The sequence below is a fragment of the Lemur catta genome, chromosome 2 (genome assembly GCF_020740605.2).
Source record: "Lemur catta isolate mLemCat1 chromosome 2, mLemCat1.pri, whole genome shotgun sequence".
Classification (NCBI taxonomy): Eukaryota; Metazoa; Chordata; class Mammalia; order Primates; family Lemuridae; genus Lemur; species Lemur catta.
Window position 1 is genome coordinate 35682590 of NC_059129.1, and position 27802 is coordinate 35710391.

At 40.3% G+C, this 27802-nt stretch overlaps 1 long non-coding RNA gene and 1 pseudogene across 1 annotated transcript; both read right to left on the bottom strand.

The window, feature by feature from the left end:
- Positions 1 to 12678: 12678 nt before the first annotated feature.
- On the bottom strand, positions 12679 to 13461 carry LOC123632762 (annotated as a pseudogene).
- A 3301-nt stretch (positions 13462 to 16762) lies between these two features.
- LOC123632763 lies at positions 16763 to 22753 on the bottom strand. The gene is made up of 2 exons (XR_006733456.1): positions 21697 to 22753; positions 16763 to 17312 (listed from the first exon to the last, which is right to left on the bottom strand). It is a non-coding gene; the product is annotated as an uncharacterized LOC123632763 (long non-coding RNA).
- Between the last annotated feature and the right edge of the window lie 5049 nt (positions 22754 to 27802).

The following is a 27802-nucleotide window of genomic DNA, read 5'->3' on the forward strand; positions in this document are numbered from 1 at the left end:
TCTGGTTCCACTCGTGGGACCATGAGGCTCGCCTGGGCCCCTCTCTTGGGACCTGTTACCCCTACCCGGGTGTGCCCCAATAAAGCCTCTTTAGTTACCCCTTTCAACTCTGCTCGTCTTTCTTTCTCTGGCACCGGCCACTCCAAAAACCTTACACTGGCCTCAAGTGATCCTCTCGCTTGGGCCTCCCAAAGTGCTGGGATTACAGGCACAAGCCACTGCACCTGACAGAAAAGTGTTTTTATCTGACCTGATTTGCATCCAGTTTAGAGTCTGATATATCAGAGATTTAAGACTTTACCTCTAATATCTAGCTGGGGGATAAGGGGTTGCTGCAGGGAAAACCAAACATACAGTCAGTTTTAGATTCAAGTCTGCCACCAGTTCACTGGGATTGTAACCATGGGACCAGCCCAAAGTGGGCCTACTCTGTTCGTAACAAAATGTCGTTACCTTGTAGATATAAAAGCCAAAAGCTGCAAGTCATGTAGCTGGAACATGCACAATAGAAAAACCTTTGACCTCTAATAACACCCGGAACAAATGATTCCTCCCCTTGGAATCAAGAAGACCAAGACATTACTGGAACCTGAACACCAGAACTCTTTTAGAAGTGAGGCATCCGTTGGCCCAGAACATCCACGGCTAAGATCTGCCTCAACCTACCTTACAGTAAATGGCCAATTTGAAGCCCTCCAATCAGACCCTGACAAGCCAACATTCCTAAATCATTTCCCTTGCCCTCCAAACCCATAAACTTATGCCAGACCACAATCTAGTGAGACAGATTTTTTTTTTTTTTTGAGACAGAGTGTCGCTTTGTTGCCCTGGCTAGAGTGAGTGCCGTGGCGTCAGCCGAGCTCACAGCAACCTCAAACTCCTGGGCTTCAGCGATCCTGCCTCAGCCTCCCAGGTAGCTGGGACTACAGGCATGTACCACCATGCCCGGCTAATTTTTTCTATATATATTTTAGTTGGCCAGCTAATTTCTTTCTATTTTTAGTAGAGACGGGGTCTCGCTGTTGCTCAGGCTGGTCTTGAACTCCTGACCTCTAGTGATCCACCCGCCTCGGCCTCCCAGAGTGCTAGGATTACAGGCGTGAGCCACCGCGCCTGGCCAATAGGGAGACAGATTTGAGCCCACCTCCTGTCTCCTTGCTGGCTGGCCCTGCAAAAAAGCCTTTCTTTTCTCGAAAGCCAGTGCCATAGTATTGACTTCTGTGCACATTGGGCAGCAAGCTCATTTGCTCAATAACAGAAGATACTAGACAAGTGATTTCTCTCTGGTCTTGGTTGGTTCCTTTTCTGCTTTAGTGAGAGGTGCAAGTTTAATTGTCTGTAGGGGAAAAATAGGAGTGTAAATGAGTAAAGTGGGACAATATATATAAAGTCATCTATTGGGGAGGAATGTGCCTGTGTGTGGTGACCTGGTGGGCTCATATTCTACCAAAGGGGTTGCCAATTCTGATTTTTCAAATGCAGCAGTGAAAAGAGAAAAACAACTCCTGACAGCTGGGAGCTCGTTTGCACTCTCCTTCCAGAAGGCTCGGTGTTGCTAGGAGCTGGCCTGGCACCAACGGCGACTGTGGGGTTCCCCTGTTAAGCAGAAACAATTTCACAAAACACCAACATCAGACAAGGTCACTCCCAGCCTGAGCAAGAGCGAGACCCCGTCTCTACTAAGACATAGGAAGAAATTATCTGGACAACTAAAAATATATAGAGAAAAAATTAGCTGGGCATGGTGGTGCATGCCTGTAGTCCCAGCTACCCGGGAGGCTGAGGCAGGAGGATCACTTGACCCTAAGAGTTTGAGGTTGCTGTGAGCTAGGCTGACGCCACGGCACTCTAGCCCGGACAACAGAGCAAGACTCTGTCTCAAAAAAAAAAAAAGACAAGGTCACTCTTTGACTGATGGATTAAGAAAAAGATCACTCTGTAATCATGTCTCAACACAAAAACAACATTGTCCAAACCACAAAAATGACCTAGAACAACCCCCTCTCCCACAGTGTAAGTGACTGGTGCTTGTTTACCAAGTATAGCTTTAGCCCTGTTTCATTCCTCACATCTTCTAGATAAGAGTTATTAGACCAGGTGTGGTGCCTCATGCTTGCAGTCCCAACGCTTTTGGAGGCCAAGGTGGAAGGATTGCTTGAGGCCAGGAGTTCAAGGCTGCAGTAAGCTATAATGCCACTGCATTCCACCCTGGGCAATAGAGTGAGACCCTGTCACTAAAAATAACTAACTAAATAAATATTAAGATAGCCAAAAAGAATTATCCCTACTTCCTGATAGCATCCAACCTAGAGCAAATCTCCCTTTCTTGAACCCTCTTAGGAAATCACCTAACACAAGCCCAAATCCTGTAATAAGTCCTTTCTAACATGCACTTGCTGATATATCCGTGGTTCCCCAAGGTGTTCAGTCTTCATCATTCAACCTGTAGTTGAATGATCCCTGGTGGTCTTTGGGAGGAGGGCATTGTCAGAAATGGAGTATCCACAAAAATTCAGCTGAAACCCTCACTGCCTTGGCCTGGGAGCCTTGACTCTAGTAACTGTGCACATCTGAAATCCCTTGTGTCTCCAAGCTGCCAACCTACTGATGGCTGGAGGTAAGTTCTCACCAAATTGAGCTCTGATACTTTGTTGAGACCCTTAAGCATTGGGTTTATTTTGATTTTATTTTTTCACACTTGGAATAAGGTCCCTCTGGATTTTTTGGTTATCTGATCAGATTTTTATTTTGTCCTTGGTGAAATTGTTTTGTCCTTCTACACCTCTTCGTATGGTCTGTTGTCTAGTGTTTTGAATGTTTGTCTATAAGAGAAAAAGTCTATAAGGAAAGGTCAAGTGTGGAGCCCTGGATGTGTAAGGGCATCACAAACCTATTATTGCTCAATCTCTGGTTACTGAACAGAAGTTGGGGACTTGTCCCTCTAAGAAGTCGGGGACGCCAACTGTTTAGGGGTCTTGCAATTAGTTAGTATCCCAGAGTCTCATTTGTTATCAGAATTAACCAGACAAATCACTCCCTCAACCAAGGGCCGGTAAGTCTGTCCTACAACCAGCCCCAGAGGCTGTACAATTCAGAAAGTATTATCAGACCAGTGTCCTTTGGATAAACTTTGTCCTGGGTCATTATTTCAAAACTTTGATAAGGACTTCTTCAGTTTTGTCTGTGTCCTTGCACACTGCTTTGTCTCATTTCTTCTGCCCAGAATCCAGAGCTTTTCTCTGGCCCCTGATCAGTGATGATTGGCCTTTGGCCAAGTTTTGGAGAAACAAAGTTGCATGAGCACTATCCTTCTGGATCCTTGTCTCAACTGAAATTGGGTCAAAGACCTGCTCTCTTCATGTTTTCTCACAGTCGCACTAACTTATATTCTTATCTCTCTAACTGATGCAATTTCACCAGGAACAATTTGGAATTGCACTAGGCATTTGATAATAACATTTTTCATTTGAGAGGTATCTCAGAACAAAAAGGTAAGAAATCCCCATGAGGAGATTGTTTGTATTTTGTCAAAACTGAGATTATTTTGTTTAACATAGGTGATAATTTCATTTCCCTCCTTTACATATGAATGCTGGCTTTTTAGTTGCATGGCTTGATTAAATTTTCAAGTGCCTGAGTTATTATTTTTTTGTCCTTGTGGTTTTTTTTTTTTTTAGTTATTTTTTAAATAAGCTGTAATGTCACTCTTTTTGTATGTGTGTGTGCTATGGTTTGAATGTTTGTCCCCTCTGAAACTCCTGTAGGAACTTAATCCCCATTTTAATAACCATATTAAGAGAGTGGGACCTTTGGGAGGTAATTAAGATTACACGAAGTCATGAGGGTGGGGCATTAGTGGCTTCACAAGAGGAGAGAAACTAGAGTTAGGCCGCTAAGCCCCTTCTCCACGTGCTGCCCTGCTCTGCCTTGGAACTGCAGAGCATCCCCAGCAGCAGGAAGGCCCTCCGCAGATGCAGCCCCTTGACCTCAGACTTCCCAGCCTCTAGAACTGTAAGAAGTGTGTGTGTGTGTGTGTGTGTGTGTGTGTGTGTGTGTGTGTATATATTTTTTAAATAAATTACCCAGCCTCAGGAATTCTAACAACACAAAATAGACTAAGACAGTGTGCATATATCAAAATCTATTTTCCTACATGTAAACTGTCTTCCCTTTCCTTGCAAAGGGAATATAATTGTAGCCTTTTGGAGTGATAATTTCATATTTTTCTGAAGTAGCTCCTTCTTATTTTTTCTTGCTGTTCATTTCCCTCTCTCTCTCTCTCTTTTTTGCTTCTCCTTTTGGAAAGCTTTAAAGATTAACTAATAAGACCAGGAATGGCGGCTCGTGCCTGCAGTGCTAGCACTTTGGGAGGCCAAGACAGGAGGATCACTTGAGGCCAGGAGTTTGAGGTTACAGTGAGCTATTATGATGCCACTGCACTCCAGGCAGGGTAACAGAGCGAGACCCTGTCTCAAAAAAAAAAAAAAAAAGAAAGAAAGAAAGAAAAATTAATCAAAAAAATGCTCAGTTGTATGTGCACACTCTAGGGAAACTAGTCCAGCTAAACAGTCAGAAATGTCTAAAAGAAGGCCGGGCGCGATGGCTCACGCCTGTAATCCTAGCACTCTGGGAGGCCGAGGCAGGGGGGATCGCTCGAGGTCAGGAGTTCAAGACCAGCCTGAGCAAGAGCAAGACCCCATCTCTACTAAAAATAGAAAGAAATTATCTGGCCAACTAAAAATATATATAGAAAAAATTAGCCAGGCATGGTGGCACATGCCTGTAGTCCCAGCTACTCGGGAGGCTGAGGCAGTAGGATCGCTTAAGCCCAGGAGTTTGAGGTTGCTGTGAGCTAGGCTGACGCCACGGCACTCACTCTAGCCTGAGACTCTGTCTCAAAAAAAAAAAAAAATGTCTAAAAGAAATAAAAAGCTATTAAAATATATAAATTTCCTTTGTGGGCACAGAAAAATATATTTGTGTAATAGCTATTGCTTTTCTAGTTACAGGAAAGGCCTTAATTCCAAGATAAAAGAGCTTTTGGCATGATCCAGTTGTTTAAATTTTATTTTACTATTTATTTAGTTTTTTAGAGACAAGGTCTCACTGTGTCACCCAGGCTAGAGTGCAGTAGCACAATCATAACTCACTGCAGCCTTGAACTCCTAGGCTTAAGTGATCCTCCTGCCTTAGCCTCCCAAGTAGCAGGGACCACAGGTACACGCCATCACGCCCAGCTAATGTTTAAATATTTTGTATAGACAGTCTCACTATATTAACCAAGCTGATCTTGAACTCCTGGCTTCAAGTAATCCTCCCGCCTCTGCCTCCCTGAGGGCTGGGATTACATTTGTGAGCCACCACACCTGACCCAATTCTTTAAATTTTAATTCATCATGTAAAAATAATGCCAGCACAATATTTTGGTTTGTACAGGATCAGGGTTAATTTTCTCATGATTTAAATCTTCTCAATTTTTATATTCATTTTGAATTAAGTAAATTATCATAGTTTTCATATATTTTTTAAGTTAAAGAAAAAATATATACAGGCATACCTTGTTTTATTGCATTTCACAGATACTGCATTTTTTTTTACAGATTGAAGATCTGTAGCAACCCTGAATTGAGCAAGTCTATCAGCACCACTTTTCCAACACCATGTGCTCATTTCGTGTCTCTGTGTCACATTTTGGTAATTCTCATAATATTTCAAACTTTTTCATTGCTATTACATCTCTTATGGTGATCTGTGATCAGTAATCTTTGATGTTACTATCGTAATCATTGGGGGTGCCGCGAACCGAGCCCATACGAGACAGCGAACTTACTGAATAAATGTGTGTGGCCTACCTGCTCCGCCGACTGGCCATTCCCGGTCTCTCTCCCTCTCCTCAGACCTCTCTTTTCCTTGGAACATAACAATGGTCTCTAAGTGTTCAAGTGAAAGGAAGAGCCTCACATCTCTCACTTTATTTATTTATTATTTATTTATTTATTTATTTTTAAGACAGAGTCTCACTCAGTTGCCCAGGCTAGAGTGCCATGGCGTCAGCCCAGCTCACAGCAACCTCAAACTCCTGGCTCAAGTGATCCTCCTGCCTCAGCCTCCCGAGTAGCTGGGACTACAGGCATGTGCCACTACACCCGGCTAATTTTTTCTATATATATTTTTAGTTGGCCAGCTAATTTCTATTTTTTTAAGTAGAGACAGGGTCTTGCTCTTGCTCAGGCTGGTCTTGAACTCCTGAGCTCAAACAATCCACCCGCCTCAGGCTCCCAGAGTGCTAGGATTACGGGCGTGGGCCACTGCGCCTGGCCACATCTCTCACTTTAAATCAAAAGCTAGAAATGATTAATCTTAGTGAGGAAGGCATGTCAAAATCCAAGATAGGCTGAAAACTAGGCCTCTTGTACCAGTGAGCCAAGTTGTGAATGCAAAGGACACATTCTTGAAGGAAATGCAAAGTGCTACTCCAGTGAACATATGAGTGATAAGAAAGTGAAATAGTCTTATAGTTGACATGGAGAAAGTTTGAGTGGTCTGGGTAGATTAAAACAGTCACAACATTCCTGTAAGCCAAAACCTAATCCAGAGCAAGGCCCTAACTCTGTTCATTGCTGTGAAGACTGAGAGAGGTGAGGAAGCTGCAGAAGAAAAGTTTGAAGCTAGCAGAGGTTGGTTCATGAGGTTTAAGGAAAGAAGCCATCTCCAGAACATAAAAGTACCAGGTGCAGCAGCAAGTGCTGATGGAGAAGCTGCAGCAAGTTACCCAGAAGATCTAGCTAAGATCATTGGTGAAGGTGGCTACACTAAACAACAGATTTTCATTGTAGACAAAACAGCCTTCTGCTGGAAGAAGAGGCCATCTAAGACTTTCACAGCCACAGAGGAGAAGTTAATGCCTGGTTTCAAAACTTCAAAAGACAGGCTGACTCTCTTAGTAAAGAATAATGCAGCTGTTAGCTTTAAATTGAAGCCAAATCCCAGCTACTTGGGAGGCTGAGATGGGAGGATCATTGAGCCCAGGAGTTCAAGGCTGCAGCAAACTATGATCGTACCACTGCACTCCAGCCTGGGCGACAGAGTGAGGCCCAGTCTGTTAAAAGAAAATTTGTTTTTTGAGGCCAGTGCTCATTTACCATTGTGAAAATCCTAGGGTCCATAGAAATTATGGTAAATCTAATCTGCCTGTTCTCTATATATGGAACGATGAAGAACCTGGATGACAGCATATCTGTTTACAGGTTCATGGAATATTTCCAGCCCACTGTTGAGACCTACTGCTCAGAAAAAAGATTCCTTTCAAGAGATTACTGCTCCTGGACAATGTACCTTGTTACCCAAGAGCTCTAATGCAGATGTACAAGGATATTAAAATTGTTTTCATGCCTGATGACACAACATGCACTCTCCAGCCCATGGATCAAGGAATAATTTCAATTTTCAATTCTTATTATAGTTGATCTTTGAACAACATGGGGGTTAGGGGAGCCAACTCTCATACAGTCAGAAATCTGAGTATACCTTTTGATTCCCCCAAAACTTAACTACTGATCACCTACTATTGACTGAAAGCCTTATCAATAACATAAACAGTTGATTAACACATATTTGTGTGTTATATATATTGTATACTGTTTTCTTACAATAAAGTAGAGAAAAGAAAATCAATATTGGGAGTGGATGTCGTCTGTTTATAAGATGAATCATTTATCTGCAATGGCAGGCATCTGCAGATGCAGACCTCAAGATATGGTACTTATCAAGCAATTCAGGTTTTGCTTGTAATGTCATGACTTTTCTCTGCTTCTTGGATGCACTTCCAACATCACTGGTGGGACTTCATATGGGTCCCATGGTATTATACAAGGTTTACAACATTGCACTAAACATGATTTAAAAATAAAAAAAAAAGAACACAAGAACCGCAAGAGATCCCTTTTTACTGTCATACATAATTTACTGGGTAGATGAACTGCTCATGCCAAGATGATTAACATCCGATGTCATTTTAAGCCAATACTTGGAACACTTGAGCTCACTGCAATAGCAACAGGAGGTGACCACAAAATTATTACAGTAGTGCAATATGTACTACAGTTAATTTTGTGCAATTATGATTTAATACTGCATCTTTATATTTATTTAAATTTCTCTCAACTGCAAATGATGCCATGTGTGGTCTGTAAGTGTATGCATAAGTTTTGAGAAATTTTAACTTTTTATAATAGATTTGTGTATATTTTATGGTAGCAAATGATAAAATAGACTAGTATCTACATATATTTTATGCATTCATGACATACCTTTTTCTTAATTTTTTTGATATTTCTCAGCTATGCCATTCATCAGCAAGCTTTTTCAAATTGTCGCAAATCTCCAAAATTTTTTGCAATATATTTGTTGGAAAAAATCCATGTATAAATAGACCCACATAGTTCAAACCTATGTTGTTCAAGGGTCAATTGTATTTAACAAACATATTTTGTAAGGCTATAGCTGTCACAGATAGTGATTCTTCTGATGGATTTGGGCAAAGTAAATTGAAATCCTTCTGGAAAGGATTCACCATTGTAGAAGTCATTAAGAACATTCATGATTCATGGGAGGAGGTCAAAATATCAACATTACAGAAGTTTCAGAAGAAGTTGATTCCAACCTTCATGGATGACTTTGGGGGGTTCAAGACTTCAGTGGAGGAAATAACTGCAGATGTGGTGGAAACAGCAAGAGAACTAGAATTAGAAGTGGAGCCCAAAGACGTGACTGAATTGCTGCAATCTCATGATAAAACCTGAATGGATGAGAAGTTGCTTCTTATGGATAAGCCAAAAAAGTGGTTTCTGCAGATGGAATCTATTCCTGGAGAAGATGCTGCCAACATTATTGAACTGACAACAAAAGATTTAGACTATTACATAAATGTGGTTGATAAAGCACCACAGAGTTTGAGAAAATTGACTCCAATTTTGAAAAAAGTTCTACTGGGCTTCAATGCTATCAAAGAGCATTGCATGAAAAGAAGAGTTCACCAATGTGGCAAACTTCACTGTTGTCTTATCCTAAGGAATTGCTACAGCCACCCCAACCTTCAGCAACACCACCCTGATCAGTCAGCACCAACCAACATGAAGCCAAAACCCTCCCCTAGCAAAAAAGATTACAACTCTCTGAAGGTTCAGATGACTGTTAGCATTTTTTTTTAGAAATTAAATATTTTAAAATTAAGATGTGTACATTGCTTTTTAAACACAATGCTATTTCACACTTAATTGACTACAGTATAGTATAAATGTAACTTTTATATGCACTGGGGGAAACAAAAAAGGTTTCTGTGAATCACAGTTCAAGATTCAATTAATCTTGAACTGAACCCGTAATATCTCGAGATATGCCTGTAGTTGTATACAACTAAAAGGAATGATAATGGAAGTCTTTTTGTTTGCTTGTTAGCTTGTTTGTTTAGAACCAGGGTCTCACTCTTTCACCCTGTAGTCCCAGCTACTCAGGAGGCTAAGGTAGGAGGATTGCTTGAGCCCAGGAGTTTGAGGTTGCTGTGAGCTATGATGACGCCATGGCACTCTAGCCTGGGCAACAGAGTGAGACTCTGTCTCCAAAAAAAAAAAAAGATGATAATTAATATAAATGGTTGGGTATACTAGGCATAATAATTACAGAGGTATAACATATTAAAATGTTTATAAAATAATGATTGTAATTCCTATTGGTTTATAAAGAGTTATAATTTATCAAGATGGTAAATTTAATATGATATATATTGTTTTATTTAATATACTGATAAGTTAATAATGGTTTTATTTTTATCATCTTAACCATTTTTAAGTATACAGGTCAGTGATATTAAATATATTAATAATGTTGTGTAATTATCACCACCATCCATCTCCATAACTTTTTTCATATTGCAATACTGAAATTTTACACCTATTTTTTTTTTTTTTTGAGACAGAGTCTCATTCTGTTGCCCAGGCTAGAGCGCCGCGGCGTCAGCCTAGCTCACAACAACCTCAAACTCCTGGGCTCAAGCAATCCTCCTGCCTCAGCCTCCCAAGTAGCATTGGACTACAGGCATGCCCCACCATGCCTGGCTAATTTTTTCTGTATATATTTTTAGTTGTCTGGCTAATCTCTTTCTATTTTTAGTAGAGACGGGGTCTGGCTCTTGCTCAGGCTGGTCTTGAACTCCTGACCTTGAGTGATCCACCCGCCTCGACCTCCCAGAGTGCTAGGATTACGGAAGTGAGCCACTGCGCCCGGCCTTGAAATTCCACACCTATTAAACAACTTCATATTCTCCCCTCCCCCAGCCCCGGCAACCACCATTTCACTTTGTCTCCATGAATTTGACCATTGTAGATACACATATAAGCGGAATCATATAGTATTTGTCTTTTTGTGACTGGCTTATTTCATTTAGCATAATGTCCTCTAGGTTCACTCATGCTATGTAGCATGTGTCTGAATTTTCTTCCTTTTTGAGGCTAAATAATATTTCATGTATGTATACACCACGTTTTATTTATCCATTCATCCATCAATAGACACTTGGGTTGCTTCCACCTTTTGCTCTTGTGAATAATGTGCTGTGAACGTGCATGAACAAATATCTCTTCAAGACTACTTTCAACTATTTTGGATATATACCCAAAAGTAGAATTGCTGGATCATATGGTAATTTTATTTTTAAATGTTGTAAAAACTGCCATACTGTTTTCCATAGCAGCTGTACCATTTTACATTCCCACCAACAGTGCACAAAGGTTTCCAACTTCTCCACATGCTTGCCAACATTTGCTATTTTCTTTTTTTTTTTGATAATGGCCATCCTAATGGGTATGAGGTGGTAACTCACTGTGGTTATGATTTGCATTTCCTGAATGATTACTCATAGTGAGCCTCTTTTCTTGTGTTGACTAGCCATTTGTGTATCTTCTTTGGAGGTATGTCTTTTCAAGTCCTTTGCCTATTTTTTTGTTTTTTATTTTTAATTATTATGGGTACATAATAGTTATATATACTTATAGGGTACATTTGATGTTTTGATACAGGCATACAATGTGAATTAATCAAATCAGGGTAATGGGGGTATCCATCACCTCAAGCATTTATCATTTCTTTGTGTTAAGAACATTTCAGTTCCACTCTTTTAGTTATTTTAAACCTTTGTCTATTTTTTTTTGGAGACAGAGTCTTGCTCTGTTGTCCGGGCTAGAGTGCCATGGCATCAGCCCAGCTCACAGCAACCTCAAACTCCTGGGCTCAAGCAATCCTTCTGCCTCAGCCTCCTGAGTAGCTGGGACTACAGGTATGCCCCACCATGCCCAGCTAATTTTTTCTATATAGATATTTAGTTGTCTGGCTAATTTCTTCTATATAGATTTTCAGTTGTTCAGCTAATTTCTTTCTATTTTTAGTAGAGATGGGGTCTTGCTGTTGCTCAGGCTGGTCTTGAACTCCTGACCTCGAGCGATCCTCCCGCCTTGGCATCCCAGAGTGCTAGGATTACAGGTGTGAGCCACCACGCCCAGCCACACCTTTGTCTATTTTTAAATCAACTTCTTTGGCTTCTTATTGTTGAGTTTTAGGAGTTTTCTACATATTAATATTTTTGATATTAATCTCTTCTCAGATATATGATTTGCAAATACTTTTTCCATTCTGCAGGTTGCTTTTTTACCTGTTAATATTGTCTTTTGATGCACATTTAAAAAAAAATTTTATGAAATCCAATTTGTCTATATTTTCTTGAGTTGTCTGTGTCTTTGGTGTCATCCAGGAAATCTCTGCCAAATCCAATGTCATAAAGCTTTTACCCTATGTTTTATTCTAAGAATTTTATAATTTAGGTCTTATATTTAGGACTTTGATCCATTTTGGGTTAAGTTTTTTTTTTTTTTTTTTTGAGACACAGTCTCACTCTGTTGCCCAGGCTAGAGTGCCATGGCATCAGCCTAGCTCACAGCAACCTCAAACTCCTGGGCTCAAGTGATCCTTCTGTCTCAGCCCCCTGAGTAGCTGGGACTACAGGCATGTGCCATCATGCTCGGCTAATTTTTTCTCTATATATTTTTAGTTGTCCAGATAATTTCTTTCTATTTTTAGTAGAGACGGGGTCTCACTCTTGCTCAGGCTGGTCTCGAATTCCTGAGCTCAAACGATCCACCTGCCTTGGCCTCCCAGAGTGCTAGGATTACAAGTGTGAGCCACCGTGCCCGGCCCATTTTGGGTTAAGTTTTGTATATTGTGTTAGATAAGGATATAACTTTGGCATGAGGATATCCAGTTCCATACCACCACCACCATTTGTTGAAAAGGCTGTCCTTTTCTCATTGAATGGTTTTGGTACCCTTGTCAAAAATCATTTGAATCATTTGACCATATATGGAAGAGTTTATATCTGGGCTCTCTCTTCTATTCCATTGGTCTATATATTTGTCTTTATGTCAGTACCATATTGTTTTGATTACTGTAGCTTTGTAGTAAGCTCTTTTTCTTGTAGATTGCATTAAGAGATTAATGTAGCTTAATCACACCCCGTTTACTTTCTAGGTTAATGAATATGAAAAAGTGCTAAGTTTTTTTAGAAGTTACAAGAAAAGTCTGCAAATACATGATCTTCAGAATAATTTAATAGGTTAACTTCAAGATACAACTACATTCTAATGTCAATATTTTAAGAAACGGATCCTTACAAGACCAAAATAACCCACAGCCCATGAGGTTGGTTTTTACTTTTTCCTTCTTTTTTTGTTTAAACAAGTGTGCATGGACCACAATGTTTCAACAAGTAAGGCAAATGCCATGAATATGAAAGCTGCAATATACCACATCTAGAACCCAGGGGAGGTGAATTAGACAGCAGTGGTAGTCATTATGATTAAACAATCAGGGAACTTCATGACAAATTGGTTTGCAGCATCAAAACTGTCCATTTAAGTTTCTTTTTTCCTGATGTTCAGAGGTCCCACGTTGTCTGCAGTCTTTGTTGTGTTTTGTGTGAGACCCATCCCAGAATGGGAACTTTTTGGATCTCCAACGATGACAGTACACAGCTTTATCTCCCAAATCCTCCATGTCAAAAGCATGTACTATCTTGAGGTTGTCTTTTCGGATGTGAAGGTTTACCATCGCTCTATTGTGATGATCTTTAACATAAAATCTTTTGTAAGCTAGATAACCAATTGCAGCTGTTCCAACAGCAATGCTAACTACTGCAATCCATCTATCTTGTATGCTGGAACTGGAAGTCAGACTCATGGCGCCGTTGCTTGCTGTAGTAAGTTCTGATATCAGGAAGTGTGAGTGTTCTCTCCAGATTTGCTCTTCTTTTTCATGATGTTTTTTGGCTGTTTGGGGTCCCTTGAAATTCCATATAAATTTTAGGATGGGTTTTTCTATCTTGCAAAAAATGTCATTGGGATTTTGATAGAAGTTGCATTGAATTTGTAGATCACCTGGGGTATTATTGACATCTTAACAATATTAAGTCTTCTAATTCATGAACATGGGCTATGTTTTCCCTTATTTGTCTCTTCTTTAATTTATTTCAGCAATGTTTGGTAGTCTTCATTGTACAAGTCTTTCACCTCCTTGGTTAAGTTAATTCCTAAGTATTTTATTCTTTTTTGTGCTATTGCAACTGCAATTGTTTTTGTAATTTTCTGTTCAGATTGTTCATTGTTAGTATATAAAAATGCAACTGTATTTGTCTGACTTTTAATCCTACCATTTTGCTGTATTCATTTAATGGTTCTAACACGTTTTTATAGCATCTTTAGAGTTTTTTTTGTGGAAGATCATATCATCTGCTAACAGATAATTTTAATTCTTCCTTTCCCATTTGGATGCCTCTTATTACTTTTTCTTGTATAATTGCTTTAGATAGAACTTCCAGTACAATGTTGAATAGGAGTAGCAAGAGCAAGAAACCTTGTCTTCCTAGAAGAAAAACTTTCAGCCTTTCACCATTGAGAATGATGTTCACTAGGGTTTTTTAATATATGCCTTTAGTTATGTTGAGATGGTTTCCTAGTCTGTTGAGTATTTTATCATGAAAGGGTGTTGAATTTATTCAGATGTTTTTTCTGCATCAATTGAAATGTTCAAGGTTTTTTCCTCCCATAATTCTGTTAATATGGTGTGTTATATTGATCGGTTTTTATATGTGGAACCATCCTTGCATTCCAGCAATAAATCCCCCTTGGTCATAGTGTATAATATTTTTAATATCCTGCTGAATTCAGGTTTTTTGTGGGGGATTTTTACATCAGTGTTCATAAGGGATATTAGTCTGCAGTTCTTTTCCTTTTTTTTTTTTGTAGTGTCTTTGGCTTTGGTATCAGGGTAATGCTGGACTTATAGAATCAGTTAGGAAGTATTCTTCCTCTTAAGTTTTTTGGAAAAGTTTGAGAGGAATTGATATTAATTAATTCTTTATATGTTTGGCAGAATCACCAGTAAAGCCATCAGGTTCAGGGGTTTTTTTTCTTGGGAGATTTTTTTATTGCTGATTCAATCTCCTTACTAGTTATAGGTCTATTCAGATGTTCTATTTCTTTGTGATTATGTCTTGGTAGGTTTTGCACTTCTAAAAATGTGTTTATTTCATCTAGCTTATCCAATTTTATGGCATAAAATTGCTCATAGTACTTTTTTATTTCTTTAGATATGGGGTCTCGCTCTGTCCCCCAAGCTGAAATGCAGTGGCACAATCCTAGCTCACTGCAGCCTTGAATTGCTGGGCTCATGGGATCCTCCCACTGCAGCCTCCTGAGTAGCTGGGACTACAGGCGCTCACCACCATGCCTGGTTCTATATAGTACTCTCTTATAGTTATTTTTATTTCTGTAGAGTTGGTAATAATATTGCCACTTTCATTTTCAATTTTAGTAATTTGAGTCTTGTCTCTTTTTGTCTTAGTACATTATACCTAAAAGTTCATCAATTTTATTGATCTTTTCAAAGAACCAACTTAAGGTTTCATTGCTTTTCTCTCATTTTTCTTTTCTTTCATTTTTCTCTGCTCTAATCTTTATTATTTCCTTCCTTCTGCTAGTTTTAGATTTAGTTTGTTCTTTTTCTACTTTCTTACATGGTAACATTAGGTTGTAGACTTGAGATCTTTCTTGTTTTTTAATGTAAGCATTTATACCCATATATTTCTCCCTTAGCACTGCTTTTACTGCATTCCATAAGTTTTTTTTTTTTTTTTGAGACAGAGTCTTGCTCTGTTGCCTGGGCTAGAGTGCCGTGGCATCAGCCTAGCTCACAGCAACCTCAAACTCCTGGGCTCAAGCAATCCTTCTGCCTCAGCCTCCCAAGTAGCTGGGACTACAAGCATGTGCCACCATGCCTGACTAATTTTTTCTATATATATATATATATTTGTAGCTGTCCAAATCATTTCTTTCTATTTTTAGTAGAGACAGGGTCTCACTCTTGCTCAGGCTGGTCTTGAACTCCTGAGCTCAAATAATCCGCCCGCCTCGGCCTCCCAGAGTGCTAGGATTACGGGCATGAGCCACCGTGCCCGGTCTCATAAGTTTTAATATGCTGTGGTTTTGTTTTAATTTACCTCTAAGTATTTTCTAATTTTACTTGTGATGTCTTCTTTGATCCATTGGTTGTTTAAGAGTGTGTTGTTTAATTTACACAAATTTGCAAATTTTCCGGTTTTACTTGTTGTTAATTTCCAGCTTCATCTGTTGTAGTTGGAGAAGATATTTTGTATAATATACATCTTTTTAAATCTTTCGAGACTAATTTGTAGTCTAATGTATGATTTATCTTAGAAAACGTCCCATGTGTACTTGAGAGGACTGTGTATGGTGTTGTTGAGTAGAGTGTTCTGTATATATCTGTTAGAGATAGTTGGTTTATTGTGGTAAGCCCTCTGTTTCCTTCCTTATCTTCTGTCTGGTTTTTCTATCCATTCTTGAGAGTAGGGTATTGTAGGACTCTCTTCAATTCTGTCAGTTTTTGCTTCATATTTTTTCCATTGGGAGAATTTTTTCAATTTATTTTTTTAAATTGACACATATTAATTATACATATTTATGAGGTATGTAGTGATGTTTTGATACATACAATGTATAGTGATCAAGTCAAGGTAATTAGCAAGCATGTCATTGCTTCATATATTTTTATGATCTGCTATTAGGTATGAAATACTTTAATTGTTATATCCACTTGCTGTGCTGAAACTTTTATTAATATATAATGTCTTTCTTTCTCTTTTATAATTTTTTAAAAGTCCATTTTGTCTGATATTATTATAGCCATGCCTGCTCTCTTGGTTACTGTTTACATGGAATATCTTTTTTTTTTTTTTTTTTTTTTTTTGGGGACAGAGTCTTGCTCTGTTGCCCGGGCTAGAGTGAGTGCCGTGGCGTCAGCCTAGCTCACAGCAACCTCAAACTTCTGGGCTTAAGCGATCCTACTGCCTCAGCCTCCCCAGTAGCTGGGCCCGGCTAATTTTTTCTATATATATATTTTAGTTGGCCAGATAATTTCTTCCTATTTTTTTTTTTAGTAGAGACGGGGTCTCACTCTTGCTGAGGCTAGTCTCGAACTCCTGACCTCAAGAGATCCACCCGCCTCGGCCTCCCAGAGTGCTAGGATTACAGGCGTGAGCCACCGTGCCTGGCCTGGAATATCTTTTTTATCCTTCACTTCCAATGTATTTGTGTCTTTAGTTCTAAAGTGAATATCTTTAAACAGCCTACAGTTGGATCATGTGTTTTTTTATCAATTCTGCTAATATCTGTCTTTTAATTGAAAAGTTAAACACATTTATATTTAATTATTGGTAAGGAAGGACTTTTGTCATTTTGGTATTTGTTTTCTATATGCCTTATAGGTTTTACTATCCCTCATTTCTTGCATTACTGCCTTTTATGTTTCATTTCTTTTTTGTAGTGAAATGCTTAAATTCCTTTCGTATATATTCAATATCTATTTTATTTGTGGTTACCATGGGGATTACACGTACACAGGTTTGGCCTGGGAGCCAGGGAACCTATGTTACGACTCAGATGATCTCAAAAACTCTTCCAGAGTTCTACAGCTTGGGCAACATCACTGTGGCATTTGGGCTGACACACACAGGGAAAAGGCAGGAGGAGGGGGGACTTACGAAGTTAACCCCCCTGGCTGATTTGCCCTGACGGGTCTGTGTCTGGCTTCTCTAGGTGCAGACTCTGAACCTGTCCCAGGAGGAGGAACTTCTGGTCCTGGCTGGTGGGGGATCCCCAGGCCTGGCTCTCTGACTCCTAGCCAACTCCTCCATGCTGGGAAAAAATATTTGCAAATCATTAATATCCAAAATACAAAGAAAACTCGTAAAACTCGATGACAAAAAGCCAAAACTGGTTAAAAAATGGGCAGAGGACTTGAATAAACATGCCTCCAAAGAAGATACATAAATGGCCAGTAAGCACATGAAAAGATGCTCAGTATGAGTAATTATTAGGGAAATGGAAATCAAAATCACAATGAAAAAGAAAACCACAATGAGATACCACCTCATACCCATTAGGATGGCTACTATAAAAAAAAAAAAAGAAAATAACAAATGTTGGTAAGCAGGTGGAGAAACTGGAACCCTTGTGCCCTGTTGGTGAGAATATAAAATGTTACAGCTGGTATGGAAGTTCTTAAAATAATTAAAAATAGAATTACCATGTGATCCAGCAATTCTGCTTTTGGGTATATACCCAAAAGAATTGAAAGTCTTGAAGAAATATTGGTGTATGCATGCTCATAGCACATTATTCACAAGAGCCAAAAGATGGAAGCAGCCCAAGAGTCTATTGATGGAAGAATAAACAAAATGTGGTATATGCATACAATGAAATATTATTTAGCATAAAAAAGGAAGAAAATTCTGACCCATTCTACAACATGGCTGAACCTTGAGGACATTATGCTAAATGAAACAAGCCAGTCACAAAAGGACAAATTCTACATGATTCCACTTATAGGAGGTGCCTAGAGTAGTCAAATTCATGAAGACAAACTAAAATGGTGGTTGCCAGGGAGTAGGGGAGGGGAGAATCAAGAGTTAATGGCTATAGAATTTCAATTTTGCAATATGAAAAGAGTTTTGGAGATTGTATGCATGACAAGGTGAATGTACTTTATGATACTGAACTAACAATTGCTAAGATGGTAAGTTTTATGCTATGCCTTCCACAATTTTAGAAAGTTTTGAAAGAAAAAAAAGATTTCCAAGCAGACTATGTTATCACAAACTTGGATTTATTCTTATAAGCTTCTCCCAGAAATTAAAACATCTCAGATCGTAAATAAATTACCCTCACCCAGACCTGCAAGCTGACAAAAGATAAAAGAGCAAATATTTATACTGACAGTAGGTATATACTTTTAGGTTAGTTTATGATTTCAAAATGCTTTAGAAATAAAAGATTCCCTGACATCTACAGAAATCCCTATAAAATGGAAAGAAATTAAAAAATTTTAGATGTTTTGCTATTATCTACAAATCTGGCCATAGTTAAAGTAGAGTTTAGCAAAAATGCTTCTTGATGTTACCTATAATAGCAGAGAAAAATTGACAACAATACTGAATCAACATTGGCAGGGGTAATTTTAAGTGTATAGCTGAGAATGTTTCCAATGCATGCCTACCTGCGAATGACATAATCCCAGCAAGACTGTAATGGCAGGACACAGACAGGAGCCAAAGACTCAAGGCTCCATTAACACCTCTGAATGAACTATGAGTATAATCTAGTTATTGTTGTTTTTTTTTTTTTTTTTTTTTGAGACAGTCTCACTCTGTCAGCCTGGGTAGAGTGCAGTGGCAGCATCATAGCTCACTGCAACCTAAAACTCCTGGGCTCAAGTGATCCTCCTGCCTCAGCCTCCTGAGTAGCTGGGACTACAGGTATGCACCATGACACCCAGCTAATTTTTCTATTTTTTTAGTAGCGATGGGATCTTGCTCTTGCTCAGGCCGGTCTCAAACTCCTGAGCTCAAGCAATCCTCCCTCCTTTCCTCCCAGAGTGCTAGGATTACAGGTGTGAGCCACCATACCTGGCCTGGTTATTGCTGTTTATTCTCAGAATGAATTGAGGCTTTCTCTTGCCAGAGAGCCATGGATTATGGATGTCCTGGGAGAAAATATTACTTGATTTTAAAATTTATAACATTTTGGGGAGGTGTTATAATTTATCTCTCTAGTAACAGACACATATTTTTTAAACAATTATTTTTTAAACAATTCTCTATAACTTTACCCTTTCCTTGGGAAATACACTAACCATATCACCCACAATCATCAGGAAAAAATAAAGAAAACTAAAGAAATTGGAAAACTCATAATTATCAAAGCTCTCAGAAACCCAAAAATTTGTCATTGGCCTTGATGGCAATAAGATCAATTCCCTCCAGGACCCACAAGTTATATCCTTCTGAGTTAATGACAGACTGCCCCATGTATTTGGGAATTACTTCTATTCCTAAATTAACCATATTATAAACTTATATGGCTAATTACTGCAAGGGATTCACATATTATAAAACCTCTAGACTTATCCTCAATAAGTACAAGCTGCATTTCCAAAACATCAATCTAAGCTCTCTGTGATCTGAAACTTGGAGATTTGGTCTTCTGGAACAGAATCAGAAAAAAACTGCCCTTGAACTGCTAGGAAAAGTATCCTAACAGGTAACTGACACAACAATAAAACTCCAAGTTGTTGGTTCTTGGATTCATGTTTTCCAAATGAAAAAACATGCATCACCTTCTGCTGCTGAAGACAACAGAACAAGGTTAATTATTTAGTTCTTCAGTACCCTTTTTCCTACCCTTTGTTCTCTTACTCACATTGCCTATTGTTGCCTTTAATACTTGCTTTAACTAAAGTTTTCTTTATATGATCTTTGACTTCCTACAGTGGTGGTTTGTTACTCTAGAAAAAAAATACAGTGGTGCGTATTTTTGAGACTTTAGCTACTTCTCTGTGAATTTAACTGATTGCTGGATCTGTTGTCCCCTATCTAATCCTACTGACAACAGCTTTACATACTTCAGAAGGTAGATTCCTTCTACAGGTCCTTTCTGGTTTTCCTTACATAATTAATTCCAAACTTGGTCTTGTAAAAATTGGACCTGAACAAAATGCTTCTGCTGAAGTCGTTATATCCCTATTGGTAAAACCTTGCCAATCAGGAAGGGGAACTAATGTTACAGCTATCCTTGCTATAACAGTCAGTTCTCTGTCTTCAGAGATACTCCAATCCACTTGCAGGAACTGGTAAGGAATTCAAACTGGCTGCTCTTATTGTGGTGAATGATAGACTCCCCCACTAGACATCTACCTCTTATTCAGACATCAGGCTTTTACCTGCTTGCTGCACACAAATTGCCTGTGTATTTGGGGTAATTGGTAGAGCCTTTCAGGTATTTTAAACTACCACTTTTCCAGTTGTGATTCTCCAGATCATGTTTACCTGAGAATGATACCAAGAAACCTCCAAAATGAGGTAAGAACAGGCTCCTCATGAATACTCCCAGGACAGGTAAATGAATCCCTTTTTATGCATCCTATATGAGCTATGCTTCCCAGAGTAGGGATAATACTACTTCCCAGAGTAGGGATCAGAAGCTGATCCAAAACTTGTCTGTAACCCCAGAAGATGTAATAAATGACACAACAACCAATTTAAATTTAAATTCATCAAGAGGAAATGTATGTGGTAGTAAATGCTTTTTGCTGCACTTATATAAATACAGTCAGCCTTCTGTACCTGCAAGTTTTGTATTTAAGGATTTAACCAACCACAGATCGAAAATATTTGGAAAAAATAAAAATAATACATCAACAAAAATAACACAAATTTCTAAAAAACAATATAGTATAACAACTATTTTCATAGCATGTACATTGTATTGGGTATTATTGTGTTAGAGATAATTTAAAGAATATCTTTAAATTATGTGCACAGGTTATATGCAGATGCTATGCCATTTTATATAAAGGATTGAGAATCCAAGAATCTTGCTATTCATGGTGTATCCTGGAATCAATCCCCCATGGATACCCAGAGACAACTGTATTCAGATAAACAGACAGTCTGTGCCTATGCTAAAAGAAAAAGTCAGCCAGGCATGCTGGCTCGTGCCTCCAATCCCAGCACTTTGAGAGGCCAAGGCGGGATGACCACTTGAGGCCAGGCATTCATTCAAGACCAGGCTGGGCAATAAATATAGTGAGATCCTGTCTCTACAAAAAATAAAAAAACAGCCGGGCACAAGGGCATGTGCCTGTAGTTCTAGCTACTCAGGAGGCTGACGTGGGAGGATCCCTTGGGCAGAGGAGCTCCAGGCTACAATGAGCTATGATTGTGCCACTGTACTCCAGCATGGGTGACAGGGGAGTCATCCTGTCTATTAAAAAAACAGTCACTTGGATCTCTAAAAAAGACAAGCTAGACTTTGGGAAATATTTTCATTGCCTGGGTTTGAAAGTCTAGGCCTTTGTCTTTAGGGCCTATTACAAGGATTAATAATCATTTTTGCTTCTAGTAATTTCCTATGCTACAGTTGTCTGATGTACTCTGTCCAGAGTCTCAAATGTTACTGTACAACCATTGTTATGTCAGAGGGTTTGAGAACTCATCCTGCAACAAAAGGAGGAGAGACTAACCTTCATCCAATTGTAGACGTTTTCTCCATGATCTCCTGATGAGCGAAACCGTGGCAGTGGTGAAGGGCTGGGTAATAGACTAAAGTCCTGAGGCCCAACTCCATCTGTCTCGGCCAAGAGAGGAGACAGAACAGGGAAAGCAGACCCTCATGGCCCAGCCCAGGCCCTGCACTGTCCTCCAGGCCTCGATGTTGGCAGGAGCTGGAATGACACTCACAGGTAGGCTGTCATTTTCTCTTAATGAACAAACAATTTTATAGAACACCATTGCAGAGACAAGGCCACACTGTGACTGTGATGGCTCAGACAAAAACAAGACCACTCTTTACTCCTGTCTGAAGACAGACAAAAACAAGCACATTATCCAAACTATTTAGTCTTGCTGCTTTCCTCCCGCCTTACAGATAAAAATTACTAAGATACCCAATCATAGTGTAACCTGCCCTCCCAAACAGCATCCAAACCAGAGCAAAATTCCTTCCTTCGAATTGTCCCCTGAAACTTAACACAAGCATATGTGCTACAATAAATTATTTTCCACACTCTCTTTCTGGGACACCTCACAGTTCCCCATATTGTGTTGTCTCCCCCACTGCAATGAGTCCATGAATCCAACTTTGTTCAATTTTAGGGATGTTCTTGGTGGCCTTTGACATTGACACTGGAATCTGGATTTTTTTTTTTTTTCAGTGAACGATACTGATTTTTTTAAAGTCAACTCAAAACAAATTTTAAACACTATACTTAGATCATTTTGTGTTGGTACAACAGAATACCACAGACTGGGTAATTTATAAACAATAGACGTTTATTTGGCTCACGGTTCTGGAGGGTGGGAAGTCTAAGACAGAGGAGCCACATCTGGTGAGGCATCACACAGCAAGAGAGCATGAGAGAGAGCAAGGAGAGGCTGAGCTCGCTTTTGTGACAAACCCACTCTGTGCTAACAGCATTAATCCATTCGTGAAGGCAGAGTCCTTCCTAACCAGTCACCTCTTTTTTTTTTTTTTGAGACAGAGTGTCACTCTGTTGCCCGGGCTAGAGTGCCATGGAGTCAGCCCAGCTCACAGCAACCTCAAACTCCTGGGCTCAAGCGATCCTTCTGCCTCAGCCTCCCTAGTAGCTGGGACTACAGGCATGCGCCACCATGCCCAGCTAATTTTTTCTATATGTATATTTAGTTGTCCATATAATTTCTTTCTATTTTTAGTAGAGACGGGGTCTCGCTCTTGCTCAGGCTGGTCTCGAACTCCTGACCTCAAGCGATCCACCCGCCTCGGCCTCCCAGAGTGCTGGGATTACAGGCGTGAACCACCGCACCCAGCCGACCAGTCACCTCTTAAAAGTCCCACCTGGCCCAGTGCGTCACGCCTGTAATCCTAGCACTTTGGGAGGCCCAGGTAGGAGGATTGTTTGAGGTCAGGAGTTCAAGACCAGCCTTAGCAAGAACAAGACCCCACCTCTACAAAAAATAGAAGAATTAACTGGGTGTGGTGACTCACAACTGTAGTCCCAGCTACTCGGGCGGCTGAGGCATGAGGATCTACTGAGCCCAGGAATTTGAGGTTACAGTGAGCTATGATGACACCACTGTACTCTAGCCTGGGGTGACAGAGTGAGACTCAGTCTTTAAAACAAAAAGTCCCACCTCTCAACACTGTTACACGGGGATTAAATGTCCAACACATGAGCTTTGGGGGACACATTCAAACCATAACACTCTGAAATCAGACAAAACGGGTCTATGTGTTGAATTCAGCCTGAGAGTTGCTAGTTTGTAACCTTTCAGCTATATAATCTCCCTTCTGGATGTAAAGGTTAATACTTACACGAACAATTAACAGCTATTAGGCACCTAAGTTGAACCAGGGATAGAACACATACTTTCACAGGTACTATTTTATTTAATGTTCTTTTCTACTAAGTCATTCAGAATTCTGTGAACTCTATTCATGCTGTGCCATTTGCAAGGTTGTCTGCTGCATGTTTGACTATAAATGAGGTCCAATCCCATTTTACAGGAAGATGCTGATATATACCCATTCCCTTCTCACTGTGAGCCCGTAGCCATGGGAACTGTGATCAAGTACACAACACCTCCATGAACAAATCCTCAGGGAACAAAGTTCATTTTAATGAAGGTGGCCTGACCACAAAGGAATCTGGAGGACTTTCTGGGCTTCTCAGCACTGTGCCACCTCCTGGCTTTAAGCTGGCTCCGGAGGAGGAGAAAGTGGAGCTGTGTTAGGAATGGACTTCTTTCTGGGAGCTGGGACTTAGAGCAGACAAAGAAAGGCTGTGGGGAAAATTCTCCCAGGCCTGCTTTTCCTGAGGAGAAAGCAGAAGGGCCTTTTACATAGGGTCTTCAGGTCTCTGAGGGCTTTAGTAGTTCTGTGAGTATGTGGATCGAGCCTAGAATTTCAGATGAATTCCGGCATCACCCAGGGTGACTGGCTAGAATATCTTTAAGGATCCTTCCAGCCCTCAAATCATAGGAGCACAGGACTCAATCCTATGACTGCTGCTTAGGCCCACGGAGATGGAAGGGGAGATGAAAAGCTTTAGGCTAAATGATGGAGTTTGTACCCCACTAACTCACTCCCCTTTCTGCATCCCCGGCACTTCCCACAATATGTTCTTCATTTTGCTCTCTGAAAAGGCCAGGGACCTTTGCTTTCCTCTGACTGCCTGGGGAAGGCATTGGGATCTATGTGCTCCAGAACCCTGCCTTTCTCTTTCCTCTGCTCCATGAGCCAGGGTTTCTGCCTCAGTTTCCCTAGGACTGGAACCACCCTAACCCCTGGCATCCAGAGCCCCTGGCCAGTGCCAGGCCCTGGAGTCAGGACTGTCTTCCTATGCTTGTGGTGCCAGGTTGGGCTTTGCTGTGGCTGAAACTGATTACTTAGAACTGCCATTCTGAATATAGTCACTACCAGGAATCTCTGGCTGCCTCTGATGGATTGTATAGATCTTACCAGGCTGAATCAAGCTGTTTTGGACATAGTCCAGTAGGCCACAGCCTCATCAAGGAGTGGCTCTACGGCAAGGTCAGGTTCTCAGTCCTTTTCTTCAGTTACGGTCCTGCGCGCTTTCTCACCTGCCCATACAACTGAGATCACCGCATGCCTCTCTGGCCAAGCCACCCATTGTGAAAGAGATGGCCAAAAAAGACAGATGGATGAGAGAGAGAGAGAGAGAGAGAGAGAGAGAGAGAGAGAGAGGGAGAGAGAGAGAGAGAGAGAGAGAGGGAGAGAGAGAGAGAGAGAACACAGAGAGTACTAAAAAAAGATTTCTTTTAGCAGTGTTTTGTAGCTTTCAATGTGCAAGTCTTTGGCCTCTTTCATTAAATTTCTTCCTAAGTTTTCTTTTGAGGCTACTGCAAGTGGAATTATTATTATTATTTTTTTTTGAGACAGAGTGTCACTCTGTTGCCCAGGCTAGAGTGAGTGCCGTGGCGTCAGCCTAGCTCACAGCAACCTCAAACTCCTGGGCTCAAGTAAGTGATCCTCCTGCCTCAGCCTCCCGGGTAGCTGGGACTACAGGCATGCGCCACCATGCCTGGCTAATTTTTTCTATATATATTTTTAGTTGGCCAGCTAATTTCTTTCTATTTTTAGTAAAGACGGGAGCTCGCTCTTGCTCAGGCTGCTCTCGAACTCCTGACCTCGAGCAATCCACCCGCCTCAGCCTCCCAGAGTGCTAGGATTACAGGCGTAAGACACAGCGCCCGGCCAGAATTATTTTTTTTAATTTCTTTTTCAGATTGTTTGTTGCAACTGTATAGAAATACAACTGATTTTTGTGTACTGATTTTATATCCTGTAACTTTGCTGAATTTATTAACTCTAAAAATTTTGTGTGCCTGAAATGAAATAATTTTACTTCTTGGAATTTTACAAACTTGGAAGTCTTTTTTTTTTTGGAGACAGGGTCTCACTGTGTCACCTGGGCTAGAGTGTAGTCACAGCTCACTGCCACCTCAAACTCCTGGCCCAAGTGATCCTCCTGCCTCACCCTCCTGAGTAGCTGGAACTACAGGCACATGCCACCATGCCTGGCTAATTTTTGTTTTTTATAGAGATGGGGTCTTGCTCTTGCTCAGGCTGGTCTTGAACTCCTGGGCTCAAGTAATCCTCTTGCGTTGGCCTCCCAGAGTGGTAGGATTACAGGCATGAGCCACTGCACCCGGCCAATAGTGTGTTATTTAACTTCCACATATTTGTGAATTTTCCAGTTCTTTTTTCCTATTATCGATTTCTAGTTTTATTCCATTGTGGTTGGAGAAGACACTTTGCATAATTCTAATCTTTTAAATTTAATGTGATTCATTTTGCAGAAAATTCACAAATATGTTCAAGTTCACTTCTTCCTTCAGTCTGCTCAAATCTGCTGTTGAATTTGTCTAGTGAATTTTTCATTTTAGTTGTATTAGCATGTTTTTTATTTTCTATATTTCCTGATGCTTTAATATCTTGGAGACTAGTTGACCAGGGAGAGACTGCCCTTCTCAGGGTTAGCCAATTCCTAGAGACAGTAAAGGACTCACCTGCAAATGTGCCTTTCACATACAGTAATACAACCAGTCCAAAGCATATACCCCCAACCAACTCTTTTATTGAGCTCTTACACTCTAGGGAACTAGCCCTCTCCCCTAATCACCCAAAGTCAGATACCAGAAAACAAGAGGCAGCCGCTAAACCCAGGAGCATGCTGAAATTATTCAAACTGGCCAATCTGAAGCCTGTTTATCCCAGCTTGCCTAGTTCTTTCTATGGAAACCACAATACAAGCTTTTGCCCATGTTTTCCTCCTGCTCCCTCTGCCTCCTTACTGACCCTGGTGTTTCCCCCACGAGGCCCTGCGTGGTGGCCTGCTGTACCTGCTGCGTTTAGGGATCTGTGAGTATGAAAACTTCTTTCTTGACAATCCTTGCCGTGTCTGTGTTTCTTACCACACCTGATTGAAACAAATCCTGTATATATTTTAAAACATCAGTTATTGTACTTTTCGGTTCCAAGATTTCTATTTCATTCCTTTTTATAACTTGTATCTTTCTATTCATATTCTCCATTTGTTGAGACATGGTTCTGGTATAGTTTCTTTTAACTCTTTGAGCACACTATGGACAATTGATTTAAAGTCTTTGTCCAGTAAGTTCAAATTCTATGCTTCCTTCCTTAGGTACATTTATATTTTACCTGCGAATGAGCCATGTTTTATTGATTCTTTGCATACTTCAATTTTTTTTCCTGAAAACTGGCCATTTTGAATACTATGGTGCAGGGGAGGGGAGAGCAGGGGTGAACGCAGTAGACAGAGGAGAAGAGAAGAAAAAATACTCCCTAGGTCTGTGCAGATTGTCTGTGTTGGGGCACCACTTTAACAATTAGCCAGGCCATTTATAATCCTACCTCAGCTTTCACTTTCTGCTTATGCTGACACTGAAGGCCAGCTAGAGGGAAAAGCTTATGACCTTCTCAAGTATTTTCTGAGCATGCATCCTGGCATGGATGTGGGAGCTTTTCAAAGCCCTATTTTCCAAGATTCTCACTCCCCATCTTTTCCTCCCTGGCTTTTGGTGTGTCTATTGTTTGCCTCACTTGTTATATTTTGGCCCAGGTGGCAGTGGCTTATTCATTTAGCTTTCAATTCTTTCTAGAAATACCCTCCATGCAGCTGCTTCTCTGCCCTGAGAGTGCTCCAAGTTAGGCGAAACGAAGGCAGGCAGTCCCCTTGCACCAGCCTTTCGGGGAACCCACAGACAGGTCAAAACAAACAAATGTAATTCCTGGGGCACAAGGTTTACACTGCTCCACCCAAGACCAGGCACCCATCCCAGGAACAAAAGCTTCTGTCTTCAAGACTGCCACTGTGTCAGGGAGGGGCATGGGGCAAGGCTAAAGTTAAAATACCACAAAGTTCTCCTACCCTATGTCCATAATGTTTCTCCTGGATAAGCATTCACTTGGTTGCTGTAAACCTTTGACTATCTTGGTTCTGACAATATTTGCCAGGTTTCTTGGTTGTTCTGGGGAGGACTGGGCTGTCCAGGTTCCTACTCTGCCCTTTGCACTGATGTCATTCCATTACTCAGTTTTGAACATAC